Source organism: Macaca mulatta, chromosome 10, assembly GCF_049350105.2.
Source record: "Macaca mulatta isolate MMU2019108-1 chromosome 10, T2T-MMU8v2.0, whole genome shotgun sequence".
Lineage (NCBI taxonomy): Eukaryota > Metazoa > Chordata > Mammalia > Primates > Cercopithecidae > Macaca > Macaca mulatta.
Window position 1 is genome coordinate 22,163,132 of NC_133415.1, and position 13,599 is coordinate 22,176,730.

Consider the following 13,599-nt stretch of genomic DNA (forward strand, 5'->3'; position numbering starts at 1 on the left):
TCTGTCACCCACCTCTGCAAGCTGTAATTATCAAGCCTTTGATATTGAACTGTACTTCCTCTTACTAGTATACTTTTAGCTCTCCCGCCAGACCACGCTGCGGGAGAGCAGGTCCAGGTCCTCATGGAAGTAGGCGAGAAATCAGTTCTGCACACTGGTCTTTTCCTGATCTCTACTTGGAGGCAGTCATGGAACTGCCATGGAATTGTTGGGAAAGTTTAATGAGTTAATATGCAGAAGCACTTCATGCAGTGCCTAGTTAATGGTTAACTACTAGGAATAGTCTCACCCTTCACAGTTCAGGTTGGGTGTCACTTCCTCCAGGAAGCCTTCCCTGACTTTCCCAGGCTGAATTTGGTGCCTGCATCCCCTGTGCCTCCCTGGTACTTCCTACCACTCTGAGTTATAATTGTCCCTTTATTTGTCTTTCTCCCATACTCAACAGTGAGCCCCCAGGGGGGCACTGTGCCATACCCTGTTCACTGTTGCATTCCCAGTGTGCCTGGCTCAGGTAGCAGTGACAATTATATTTTAGGTGAATGAGTGAAACTCATGAGAGCTGGGGATCTGGGACCAGGCCCTCAGCCCTGTCACTCACATGCTATCTGATTTAAGTTCTCAGGGTTGAAGTCCCCCCAAGATGAAATGGAGCTGAAACAACCCCTTCCTCATGGGACTGATGTCAGGAGGAGATGAGATTTTCTGCACACTCCCTGGCATGCTATGTGTTCCATAAACATTCACTGTTATTCTGCAGTTCCTGATTAAATACACTCTACTTGGCCGTGTGTGTGTTGGCTCATGCCTGTAATCCCAGCACTTTGGAGGTGGATTGCTTGAGGTCAGGAGTTTGAGACCAGCCTGGCCAACATGGCAAAACCCCATCTCTACTATAAATACAAATATTAGCCAGGCATGGTGGTGTGCAACTGCAGTCCCAGCTACTCAGGAGGGTGAGGCAGGAGGATTGCTTGCTCATGGGAGGCAGAAGTTGCAGTGAACCAAGTTTGCACAACTGCACTCCAGCCTGAGTGACAGAGCGAGACTCTGTCTCAAAAAAAGCCGGGCATGGTAGCTCATGCCTATAATCCCAGCTCTTTGGGAGGCCAAGGCGGGTGGATGACCTGACATCAGGAATTCGAGACTAGCCTGGTCAACATGGTGGAACCCCATCTCCACTAAAAATACAAAAATTAGCTGGGTGTGGTGGCAGGTGCCTGTAATCCCAGCGACTCGGGAGGCTGAGGCAAGAGAATGCTTCAGCCTGGGAGGCAGACGTTGCAGTGAGCCGAGATTGCTGCCACTCCACTCCAGCCTGGGGGATGGACTGAGACCTCGGCTCACCAAAAACAACAACAAAAAAACCCTCTCTACTTGTCCAGGCGTCCCCTAGTCCCTCCAACCCAAAGGACCTTCAGTTTTAGCGCTAGACTCCCATAGCCTCCCAGTATGTCCCCCGTCACAGAATCAGTCACACTTGTGACTTGCTCCTCTGTTACCCCCTCTCCCCACAACCTGTAGGCTCAGCAAGGACAGGGCCTTAGCCTCACCCATCTGACTATCCAGCACCTAGCCCAGGGCCTGGCTCAAACCAGGGGCTTGGAAAATGCGTTCTGCAGGGCTCAGACACCTGGCTCCCTTGCACCGGGGGGCCTTCGAGGTATTCCTGCCTCGACACAGTTCTTCCCCCTGGATTACCCTTTCCTTCTCTCTTCAGCCTATGCAACTCTGTTCTTATTTGGCAAGACAGCGCAAATGCCATCTTCCCCAGGAAGTCCTTCCTGAGCCACCCAGTGCTGTGACCTCTCTCTCCTTGGAAATCTGAAAGCTCTGACTTCTTCAACCACTAACTTGCCACTTGTACATAAGCTCTCCAGCTTGATACCTTTAGGTCTGTTGGTTTGTTTTGTTGGATAATTTTTCTCTTCCCATGTTACATTCCCAGTGAAATTTTGTTTTCCACTGAGGTGGGTGGCATTTACCAATGTCTATCATCAGAGAAAGGCAGTTCCTCCAGAGAGTTGCGTATCACACATGCTGCATAGCACATACATATATATAAAATTATTCCAGGCACACAGAGGAAAGATTGTGTGAGGACATAGCAAGACGGCGGCGGCCATCTGCAAGCCAAGGAGAAAGGCCTCAGAGGAAAGGAACCCTGCCAGTACCTTGATCTTAGGCTTCCAGTCTCCAGCACTGTGAGAAAAGAAATTCCGTTGTTGAAGCCAAAAAATAAAAATTAAAAAAAATTCCATTTGTTCCCTGACTACTTTTTTTTTTTTTTTTTTTTTTTTGGAGACAGAGTCTCACTTTGTCACCCAGGCTAGAGTGCAGTGGCGCGATCTCGGCTCACTGCAAGCCCTGCCTCCCATCCTCTCCTGAGGCAGGAGAGTGCCGTGAACCTGGGAGGTGGAGCTTGCAGTGAGCCGAGATTGCACCACTGCACTCCAGCCTGGGCGACAGAGCGAGACTCCATCTCAAATAAAGTAAAATAAAATAAATAAATAAATAAATAAAAATGGAATAAGGTTTGTAATTTAGATAACTGTATTTTACCAATGCCAATTTCCTGGTTTTGCTATTATACTACAGATATATAAAATGTCACCATTGTGGGAAGCTGGGTGAAGGGTACATGGGACTCAATTTTGTTACTAATTTTGCAATTTCCTGTAAGCCTATAATTATTTCAAAATAACAACTTTTAAAGGCTTTGAGGCTGATTAAGCATACAAAATTATGTTAAATATAAAACAGTAATATATATATTAGATAGGACATACAGACTTAGCTGTGCAAGCTTATTTATTAACAAGTTTTTGATAATATTAAAAAAGATTGATAACCTTAGGGGACTGTTTTTGAGATTAGCAGTACCATCCATGTAATGGAATACTATGCAGATATTGGAAAGTGCCGAGTAGAAATGTATTTACTATTTTGGGAAACTTTTACCAATATTTTGGTGAGTTAAAAAATATCAATTGAGGCTGGGCACAGAGGCTCGCGCCTATAATCCCAGCACTTTGGGAAGCCAAGGTGGGCAGATCACTTGAGGTCAGGAGTTCAAGACCAGCCTGGCCAACATGGTGAACTACCCCTCCTACTAAAAATACAAAAATTAGCTGGGCATGGTGGCGCATGCTTGTAATCCCAACTATTTGGGAGGCCCAGGCAGGAGAATCGCTTGAACCTGGGAGGCAGAGGTTGCAGTGAACCAAGATCACGACACTGCACTCAAGTCCAGGCAACAGAGGGAGACCCTGTCTCAAAACAAACAAAAAAAATGATCTATCAAGTCTGAAAGAATATTCACAGAAATATTAAAAGTTGATTGTCTTAGGTCAGTGAGATTGCAGATGGTTTTTTTTTTTTCTTTTTTTGAGACAGGGTCTGGATCTGTTGCCCAGGCTGGAGTGCAGTGCTGCAATTATAGTTCACTGTAACCTCAACCTCCCCGGCTCAAGCCATTCTCCTGCCTCAGCCTCCTGAATAGCTGGGACTACAGGTATGAGCCACTGTGTCTGGCTCAAGGTCACTCATGTTAAGAATGGAAGAGTTCAAACTAGAGCTGCAGAGACAGAGACCCCTCTCTACAAAAAAAAAAAAAAAAAAAGTGGCCGGGTGCAGTGGTTCATGCCTGTAATCCCAGCACTTTGGGAGGCCGAGGCAGGAGGATCTCTTGGGTGCATGATTTCGAGACCAGCCTGAGCAATGTAGTGAGACAGCCTCTCTCTACAAAAAATAAATAAACAAGTAAATAATAAATAATTAGCCAGGCGTAGTGCTGCGCGCCTGTGCTCCCAGCCGCTTGGGAGGTTGAGGTGAGAGGATCACCTGAGTCCGGGAGGCGGAGGTTGTAGTGAGCCCAGATCTTCAAGCCACTGCACTCTAGCTTGGGCAACAGAGCAATACCCTGTTTCAAATCAAAAAAAAAAAAAAAAAGAGTGACCTTGAGCAAAACCCTGCCCCTCTTAGAACTTCAGACTTGCCGTCTTTACACAGAAGATGGACTTCAAAGTCCCTACGATCTTGCCCGGCCCCCTCACGCTGAATTAACTGGCGGGCTGGTTTCCCAGGGGCTCTGCGGGAGACTGCAGCATAGCAGCGCCGCGGCTGCCGAGGGGTTAATACCGTTGGGCTCGGCCCCTTTTCTTGCCCCGCCCCACGGCCACCACCCCCGCCAGGGTTGTACCCTTGACCCCGCCTTCAGGCCTTGCGTCCACCGGAAGTACCCGCGCGCGGGCAGCTCACTTCCGCCCGGCAGGTGACAGCCGCGGGGCTCCGAGCCGCCGGCAGCTGGGACGCACCGGGAGAGCGAGAGGTGGAAGCCGCGGACATTTTGGTGCCAAGCCGAACCGAGCCGTGGCGTCGGGAGCTGTTGGGACCTGCGGGTGAGGAAGCGGGGACCTGGGCGAGCCAGGAGAAGAAGTGGGGCGGGGAGTCAGGGGTCCTAGGTGAGGGGTTTGCGGGGTCAGAGGTCATGAAGAGGACGCGGCGCTGCAGAGGCGCGAGCGGCGTCCCCAGCCAGAGGAGGAGGAAGGGCTGAGGGTTCGTTCATTCATTCGCTCCCACTTGGCCGCCGGCCTGTTCCTCCGCCGCCCCAGATCCGCAGCCCCTCCTGGGGCTCCCGCTCAGAGAGACTCTTAGACTTAGGCCCCGAGGAATTCCTCACTGGCCGGAGGGAAAACTCTTCGGGCTCTAGTTTCCTCTTTCAGGCTCACCCGCATGGCCATCCTGATGCCTCCTAGTTGTTCAGGGCGTTATCTCTTTGCCAAGGTTGAAAAAAAGGAAAGAAAGAAAGAAAAATTAGAAAACGGTCCCGTGCCGCCCGCCCGCGGCTAGGCACGGGCTTGGTCTTGTGTGTTGGAGCCTCTAAGACAACATGTTGACTGAATGGGGACACCGGTGATAATGCTACAAAATAACGAGGGAGATGCTTGCTAGTGGCTATCGAGCCCCTTCTGTGTACCCGGCACTGTGCTAAACACTTTCCTTACAATGACACATTTAAACTTCACAGCAACCTTTGTGGGGATTAAAGATCCCTGTTTTATCGATGAGGACATTGAGGCACAGAGAGGTTAAATCACACATGTAAGGTCATTCGGGTAGTAGAGGCAAGGCCAGGTTTCCTGCCCAGGCTCTCAGGGACCTGCAAAGTACAGAGACAAAGGAAAGACTGGAGTAAGGTTGGGGAGTAGGGGATATTTAAGACTTTTAGCCGGGCCCAGTGGCTCATGCCTGTAATCCCAGCACTTTGGGAGGCTGAGGCGGGTGGATCACGAGGTCAGGAGTTCAAGACCAGCCTGACCAACGTGGTGAAACCGTCTCAACTAAAAATACAAAAATTAGGTGGGTGTGGTGGCGCAAGCCTGTAATCCCAGCTACTTGGAAGGTTGAGGCAGGAGAATCGCTTGAACCCAGGAGGCAGAGGTTGTAGTGAGCCAAGATCGTGCCACTGCACTCCAGCCTGGGCCACAGAGTGAGACTCCATCTCAAAAAAAAAAAAAAAAAAAAAAAGACTTTTAGCTGCCGTTGTATTTATTTGGATTTGTGTCAGGATGTAGCCTTATTGTTTTTTGTCTGATCTTCATAAGGGTAATTTGATTTGCTTTCTTTAGGATAAAATAATCCTGCAGACTGTTGCTATTAGTGATATCTCTCAGGGCAAGAGTCTAAGATTTTCCTGACTTTGGGGAACAGTGAGACACAAAACAGGCTATCCGTGAAAGCTATTTGAAGACTGTCCAGAACTTCTCTTCAGAGTGGTTGAGCTGCATTCCTTTTGGTCTAAAAAGAGAGGAACCACATGACCTCTAGGGGATCTTTTGGTCCTAGGTTCTGGAAGAAGGTACCCAGAGGAAGAATCTTTGCCTTTCTGAGAAATATGCAGGCCCCATGGCTTCTCGCCAGAACTGAGCACATCTTACTTGGAAGGTGGTGCGATGGTTTGGTGGCTGAAGGACTAGGCTGTATGAATCTGAGCCTCATTGCGGATATTCACTTGCTTCAATTCTGCCTCAGTTTCCCTGACATCAACATGAGAAAGACCTGCCGCCTTCCTGTCTATTCCTAGGGGTATGAACCTGTGAATGAACCTGTGAGGGCTTCCACATGCTTCTGAAGAAAGCTGTATATAAATATTACTGTAATCCCTTTTTTTTGTTTAGCTCTACGATCTGTTGTCCTAGTTCCATTGAATTCACAGAAACTTAATATTGTCACCTTACTCCCATCCTTCCAAGGGAGGATTTGAGATGAAGCAACTTGTCACAGAGGGTAGGAACATGAGCAGAGCTCAGAGCATGTGGTTTTCTGTCCTGAGTTGAGCCCACCAGTGTCCTCTGACCTCTTAGAAACTGTCATGAGGAGCAGCTTCAGTAGTTCTCAAAGAGTCAGATCCCTCAGAGGTTGTGTGGAGATCATCTGTTGAGTGTGGGTCAGTGGAGGCTTCCCCCTGAGCTGCTTCAAGAGCCCAGAGGTATGAAGGAAAGATCACTCGACTCCCAGTCAGTGAGCCCTGGGTTCAACCCCAGCTCCGCAGTTCAGCAGCTTCCTGGCAGTGTGACCTGACCTGGAAGGTTTACATAGGCTGGCCCTCCTTTACCTCAGCTCTAAAATCATACTGGCCACCCTCTCTGACTCCCCTACCCCTGCTTTGTGTGAGGGTTAGATGGGAAAATTTGTGCAGGGCCTGTGATTTTTGGGTGCTTTGACTCGAGGCTGACTGATGCCTGCTGGGGGGCCCGTGTCTGAGGAAGTCTGCCAGCTTTGGCTTCTGGAGCGTTACTTCCTTCTGCAAACAGAGACCTTAATGTACTCAGGACTTCTTCCACCCTTCTTGTTTCACTTCCTAAAAGTAGTTCAGAACAAGTTCAATTTGTTGGTCCTTCTGACTTTGAGCTCGGACTTGCATCTTTTTCTGGTTATTCTCTGAAACTCTTGCATTTCTTAACTGCCCGCTTCCCAGGAACTTCCCATGTCTGGCACCAAAGCCTGACGTGCTGACAATAAGCAAACATGGCTTGGGTTTTACACTTTGCTGTGTTTCTGAAAGTTGAGGGGACATTTGTGCCTTGCAGACATTTCTTTTTTTCGACAGGTCTTTTGCCTAAAAGAGATCGTTGATATTATCACAGCCCAGAAGTGATTTTTCTGTTCTTTATCTCTTCGCATAGAGAGGAACAAATACTCCTGAGAAAAAATGTCAGCAAAGCAGTTAGGGAATCCTTAAAGAAAATTCTGCTTGAAAATTCATCAGTGGCTCCTAGTTGCCCTCAGGCTAAAACTCACATTCCTTAACGTGACATTCAAGGCCCTTTGGACTCTGACCCCTGCCTAGCTCTCTTTCATCATCTCTCCTACTCCGTACTCACCTTTTCCCACGCTCCTGTCAACCTCAGCTGCTTGCTACTTCTGCAAGCCCCAACTCTTTTTTTTTCTTTTTTTGAGGCAGGATCTTGGTTTGTTACCCAGACTGTAGTACAGTGGAGCTATCATAGCTCACTGCAGGCTCCAACTTGTGGGCCTGAACGATCCTCCCGCCTCAGCCTCCCAAGTAGCTAGGACTACAGGTGAGTGCCACTGTGCCTGGCAAATTGTTTTATTTTTTGTAGAGACGTAGTCTTGCTATGTTGCTCAGGCTGGTCTCAAACCCCTGGCCTCAAGCAGTCCTTCCTTCTACCTGGGCCTCCCAAAGTGCTGGGATTACAGGTGTGAGCCACCACACCTGGCCTTCCAACTCTCTGCCTTTGCTTTGCGCTATTCCCTCTGCCCGAACACCATTTCCTGCTCTCCCAACCTTACCTGCCTAGCTGCAGTGCTACTTGGTTCTTCCCATCTGATCATCGCCCCGAAGTCTGAGCTGGATGCCCCTCCTTGATGTCCTGTGGCAAGGGTCACAGTGGGTTGTGATTGTTTACTTGGCTCTCTTCCAAGTAAATAGCTCTTTTTTTTTCTTTCTTTCTTTCTTTTTTTTTTTTTTGAGACAGTCTTGCTTTTTCCTCCATGCTGGAGTGCAATGGCGCAATCTCAGCTCACTGCAACCTCTGCCTCCCGGGTTCAAGAGATTCTCTTGCCTTAACCTCCAGAGTAGCTAGGATTACAGGCGCCTGCCACCATGTTTGGCTAATTTTTGTATTTTTAGTGGAGGCAGGGTTTCACCATGTTGGCCAGGCTGGTCGTGAACTCCTGACCTCAAGTGACCTGCCCGCCTTGGTCTCCCAAAGTGCTGGGATTACAGGTGTGAGCCACCACACCTGGCCAGTAAATAGCTCTTAATCCTTGATGAGGACCTGCCTTAACTATGTCTCTAGCACCCAGTGAGACGTCTGGTACATAGTTGGTGCTCAGCAGGTGTTCAATGAGTGAATGAAGGAATATTGCATTGAATTGTTAGGATTCCTTGACTCCTAAGGGATTCAAAGCACTTTCTAGATTATCTCCTCTCCATCCTCATGTCACCTCATAGAGACAGGGAGAAATCTGATCAGTGCTGAGACTACTTTCAAACTACAGTTGCTACCACCAGACAGCCGCCAGAGTGTTTCAGGGCTTCCAGAGGCCTGGGAATCTGGTACCGAGCAGAGAAGTGGTAAACTCTCTCTCAGTAGTAGTAATAGTGGCTAACATTTATCAGGCATTTTGTGGGCTGGGCACTGCTAAGGGCTAGGTGTGTATTGACTTGTTTTGGCCTCACAAACCCCTCGGGCGTGTAACACTGCAGTTCCCATTTTATAGTTGTGCTGCAGTTGTGCCTGTTTGCTTTGTAGAGCCTGGGAGAGCCCCTGTCCTACCTGCTATGGCTGCCTTCACCTACCCACTCCTTGTGTTTAGATTGTCCCCTCTTATATAGTGGAGCTGAGGAAGGACTTGGCTATGGTTCTACACTCCTATGCCTCATGCTGGCTGGGTCTTTAGCCTTGAACTTGACTTCTGACCTCTGTCAGGAAGGGAGGCCTCTCCTAGTTATGGTATGAGTGTAGCCTAACTCTGGGTTGACCCCACAAGGCCCAGAGTTCATCAGTTACTGGGATGCCTTAGTCACTGATCCCCCAGGTTACCACCAGTTACCACAGTCCGCCCTGTGGACTCGGAGCTGGAAGGTGGTAGGTTTGTACCTGATGTAAATGACGAGTTGATGGGTGCAGCACACCAACACGGCACAAGTATACATATGTAACAAACCTGCACGTTGTGCACATGTACCCTAGAACTTAAAGTATAATTAAAAAAAAAAAAAAAAGAAAGTCAGGTCTCAAAAGCTTTAAAACTGAACCTTCATTGTTCATTTTCGGCACTTCAGTAACTGAGTTCCGTAGCAGAATAGACTTGGTTGGCAGATACTTTTTACCACACCCTCCTTACATTTAGGATCTTAAGCATATTGCGAGTGGAATAACACAATTTCAGTAGAGCCAGCCTTGGGTCTGCTGCTGTGGTGGTCTTCATTGCCTGATCCCCGAGTGTTGGGTGGCTGGCTGCTGGGACACTGAGGACAGAGACTTCCTAAGTCCAGCATTCATTCGGTATTTATCGAGGCCTGCTAATGCCTGATGCTGGCCTATGCTGATAGGTCAACAGGCCAGATGTGGCTTCAGGCTTCAGATAAGCCCTCAAGTTGCTTACTTCATTCTAGCGGGAGAGAGAGACAAAGAAGTAGAGAAAAAAAGCAATGATTAGAAAAACCAATAAGCCACGAGGGAAACAAAAGGCATAGCAGCCAGAGCCTGTTAAAATATAAGTCAGATGTCAGGATTCTTCTGCTCAAAACCCTCCAGTGGCTCCAGCTCACTCAGTAAAAGCCAGAGACCTCATGCTTGCTCATAAGGCCCCCTGCATTCTCCTGTGACTTCCTGACCCACTATTTCCTCATTGCTCACTCAGCCACATTCACTTCCCTACTGTTCCTCAGACACGCCAGGCACATACTCACCTTTGCACTGGCGAACTCTTTTGTTTGGCAGCCTTTTCCCCAGACAGTGTCACCTGTCACCTTCTCAAGGAGGCCTACGGCCACCCTAGTTAAATTTTAACTTCCCTTCCTCCCCTCTCCCCTCCCTATCCTCCTTCCCTCCTCTTTTTTGCCTCCATAGTGTTCATCACTATCTAAGATGTTGTGTATTTTACTCATTTATCTTGCTTACAGTCTCTTTCCCCCATTAGGATGTAAACTCCATGTAGGGAAGGATGTCTGTTTCTTTCACTGCTGCATTCCCAACGTGTAGAAATGTTTCTGGTACACAGAAGATGCTCAGGAAATGTATGAATAAGAATACTGGAGGATGTGACAGAGAAATACCTTCTTAAGATTGTACATGCGTGGCCAGGTGCAGTGGCTCATGCCTGTAATCCCAGCTACTTGGGAGGCTGAGGTGGGAGGATCACCTGAGGCCAGGAGTTCAAGACCAGCCTGGATAATTTAGCGAGACTCCACAAAAAACTTGAAAAGATTAGCTGGGCATGGCATATGCCAGTAGTCCCAGCTACTCAGGAGGCTGAAGCAGGAGGATTGCTTGAGCCCAGTAGTTTGATGCTGCAATGAGCTATGATCACACCACTGCACTCTAGCCTGGGTGACAGAGCAAGACTGTCTCTAAGAAAAAAAAAAAGATAGTACATGCAGGAAAGGTTTTTTTTTGTTTGTTTATTTTTTTAAGCATCAGAGGTATCACGCTGGAAGGGAAGGTGTCTTTGAAGTGAAGTCATCTAAGCTGAGATTTGAAGGATAAATTGGAGCAGTTAGGAGGGGATAATCCAAGCAGAAGGATCAGCAAGGATAGAGATAGTGAAGAGTTGGCTGTTAGAGGAACAAAGAAGGCATGTGGGCCTGGAGGCAAAGACCTGGTACTTATATCATATCCTGTGCCAGAGCCCCCCGACCTTCTGCAGCTCTGTCACTCTGAGCTGATACCTGTGGGAGCAGGTGACAGTGGCTTGGCTTCACTGAACATTTCTCCCACTGGAGATGTTGCCACCTGATCTTCTACCCTTGCCCTTTCTTCTCTCTCTCATAATTTATTCACTTACCTTCCATTTATTGGCTGTAAATGGGCTAGGGGTCTGGCATGTTCGATTTCAGTATAGTCAGAATAGCTTGACAATCAGAGCAGATGTATCTCTGATCCTGAATAACCCAGTGAATGGAACATTGAGAAGCTGCTCTAGCAGAGGTTGGTTTACAAAACATGAAATTTGCCCAAGAAGAGAGTTGAGCGCTGATCGTTCAGCTATTTATTGAACACCTGTTTGCCAGGTACCAGCCTAGGAGTTAGGAATATGATAGTGAACAAAATGGACAAAATCCTTACCCCCATTTACATTATGGAATTTATAGGGGGAGAAAAAATAGACAACGAAAGTATATTTTACAGTATGTAGGTAATAGGTAATAAGTACTTCTAAGGGAAAAAGAGCAAAGAGGTGATTTTTTTGTTTGTTTGTTTGTTTTTGAGACGGAGTCTCGCTGTGTTGCCCAGGCTGGAGTGCAGTGGTGCGATCTCGGCTCACTGCAAACTCCACCTCCTGGGTTCATGCCATTCTCCTGCCTCAGCCTCCCGAGTAACTGGGACTACAGGTGCCTGCCACCACACCCAGCTAATTTTTTGTATTTTTGGTAGAGACGGGGTTTCACCATGTTAGCCAGGATGGTCTCGATCTCCTGACCTTGTGATCTGCCCACTTCTGCCTCCCAAAGTGCTGGGATTACAGGCGTGAGCCACTGTGCCTGGCCGGGGGGCGGTGTACAATTTTAAATAAAGTGGTCAAAGAAGGCCTCAATGAGAAGATGACGTTTGAGCCAAAACCTAAAGAGGTGAGGGACTGAGCCATGAGGCTGTCTGGAGAAAGAGCCTTCCTGGCAAAGTGAATAGCATGGGCGAAGGTCCTGGGGTGGATGCCTATTGTGTTCAAGGATCAGTAAAGAGGCCTGTGCAGCTGGAACTGAGCTAATGATGGAGAGAAGAGTTCCAAGGGTAATGGCCAGCAGGGTGCACGTGTGAGAGAGAAGGGGCATGCATCTCTTACAGGGCCTGTGGGCTATGAGGCCATGGTAGGGACTTTTTCTTTTACTATGAGTAAGAGAACCATTGGAGGACGTTGAGCAGAGGGGTGCCACTGTCTGACTTAGACTGTAAAAGGATCATCCTGGTTGTTGCTGAGATGGGGTGTCAGCAGAGCAGTGTGGGAGCAGCTTTGTTAGCACTCAGTGGAAGGTGATGCTGTCCTGGAGCTGGGGGGTAGTGATGGAGCTAGTGAGAAGCTGCTCATGGATTCTAGATTCATTTTGAAGGTCGGAATCCAATAAGATTTGCCGATAGATTTAAGGGAGGGTATGTTGTTAAGGGTGACTCAGGTTTTTAGCCTGAGGCCCTCTTAAAGATAGTGCTGGCAAGAACTAGATGATGTAGGCTGCAGGGTGAGCCAGTTGGGGAAAGGAAGGAAGCAGAAGGTCAGTTTTTATCACATTAAGTTTGAGCTGCCTGCTAGTCATCTCCACAGTAATGTGGAGATGTCAGGTAGACAGTTTGGACATCTGTGCTGGGGGTTCTGGGGAGAGGTTGGGCTATGTGGATAGTATGCAAAGCTGTGATACTGGATGATCCACCAAAGAGGCAAAATAGCATAGATGGGGAGGAGAAGAGGTACCAGGCCTGAGCCCTGGGGCACACAGTGTTGAAGGAGAAGGAGAGGAACAAGCAAAGGAGACTGAGAAAGCGCAGACAGTGGCGTAGGAGGGCAGGCAGAGAGCATGGCATCCTGGCATTTGAGGGAAGACAGGATTTCGGGGAGAAGGGAGTGATCAGTAGTGTCAAATGCTTATCAGCATGAGACTTGTCTTTTGATATGACCATTGTGTCTTCTGCTGGCAGGACCCAACACACCTGGCATCCAGGACCATTTCTGAACCTCATTCTCCCTTCCCTAGCCTCGCGGGCTCCTTTCCCTTCCAGGTCCTTTCCTTCAGCCAGGCAGGGGCTCACAGACTTCTTGTTTTGGCCATAGGTAAATCACTCATCTCTCAGTGTCTCTAATTCCTCATTTTTTAAGTGAATTACCCTGAGAATTAAAATGAGAAGGGTTGTAAATCACTTAGCAAGAACCTGTTCCCCAGCTAGTGTTGATTTAATTGTTGTCAGTTCCCTCTCTTGTCACATTGGCAATTTCGTGGTGCGCCTCTGCCACCTCCACTCTTGCCTTTCTAAATCTGACCTGTCTTTTCGTGGCCAGCCAAGCCTCTCTTCATCTAAGAGAACTTCCCTTGCTGCTCCACCTATCTCAGAACCCTCCTCCTCTGGAGGTATGATCACTCTGCCATTCCCCTGAAGTCCTTTACCTGGCCTCTAAATCTGTAAGAGCTCAGTGAGAAAAGACTGTCTTTTGTTTACTGGGTGCTTCCGTGTGGGGTACAGTTCCAGGCATGGAGTGGATGGTGCTCTACACTCTTAATTTGACAGATCTTTAGAAAGTCTTCCCATTACATAGATGGGAAGTCTGAGACCACAAAGAGCCTTGTTCTGTAGTCTCTGACCTCTTTCTCCTCATCTCGATTAATTTCAGTACTGTTCAGAAGAAGCCTTACTTTATTTTCAAGTC

At 48.2% G+C, this 13,599-nt stretch overlaps 1 protein-coding gene and 1 long non-coding RNA gene across 43 annotated transcripts in view; one reads left to right on the top strand and one right to left on the bottom strand.

The window, feature by feature from the left end:
- Positions 1-4,250: 4,250 nt before the first annotated feature.
- The window catches only part of AP1B1 (adaptor related protein complex 1 subunit beta 1), a 61,983-nt gene continuing 52,634 nt past the window's right edge, over positions 4,251-13,599 (top strand). For all 42 annotated transcript variants that reach the window (XR_013399357.1, XR_013399358.1, XR_013399359.1 and 39 more), the window contains exon 1: positions 4,251-4,397. The gene's annotated coding sequence lies outside the window, so the exon portion shown is untranslated. The remainder of the gene's footprint in view (positions 4,398-13,599) is intronic.
- Positions 5,471-9,256, bottom strand: LOC144331849 (uncharacterized). Its single transcript, XR_013399411.1, has 2 exons — positions 8,195-9,256; positions 5,471-7,663 (listed from the first exon to the last, which is right to left on the bottom strand). It is a non-coding gene; the product is annotated as an uncharacterized LOC144331849 (long non-coding RNA).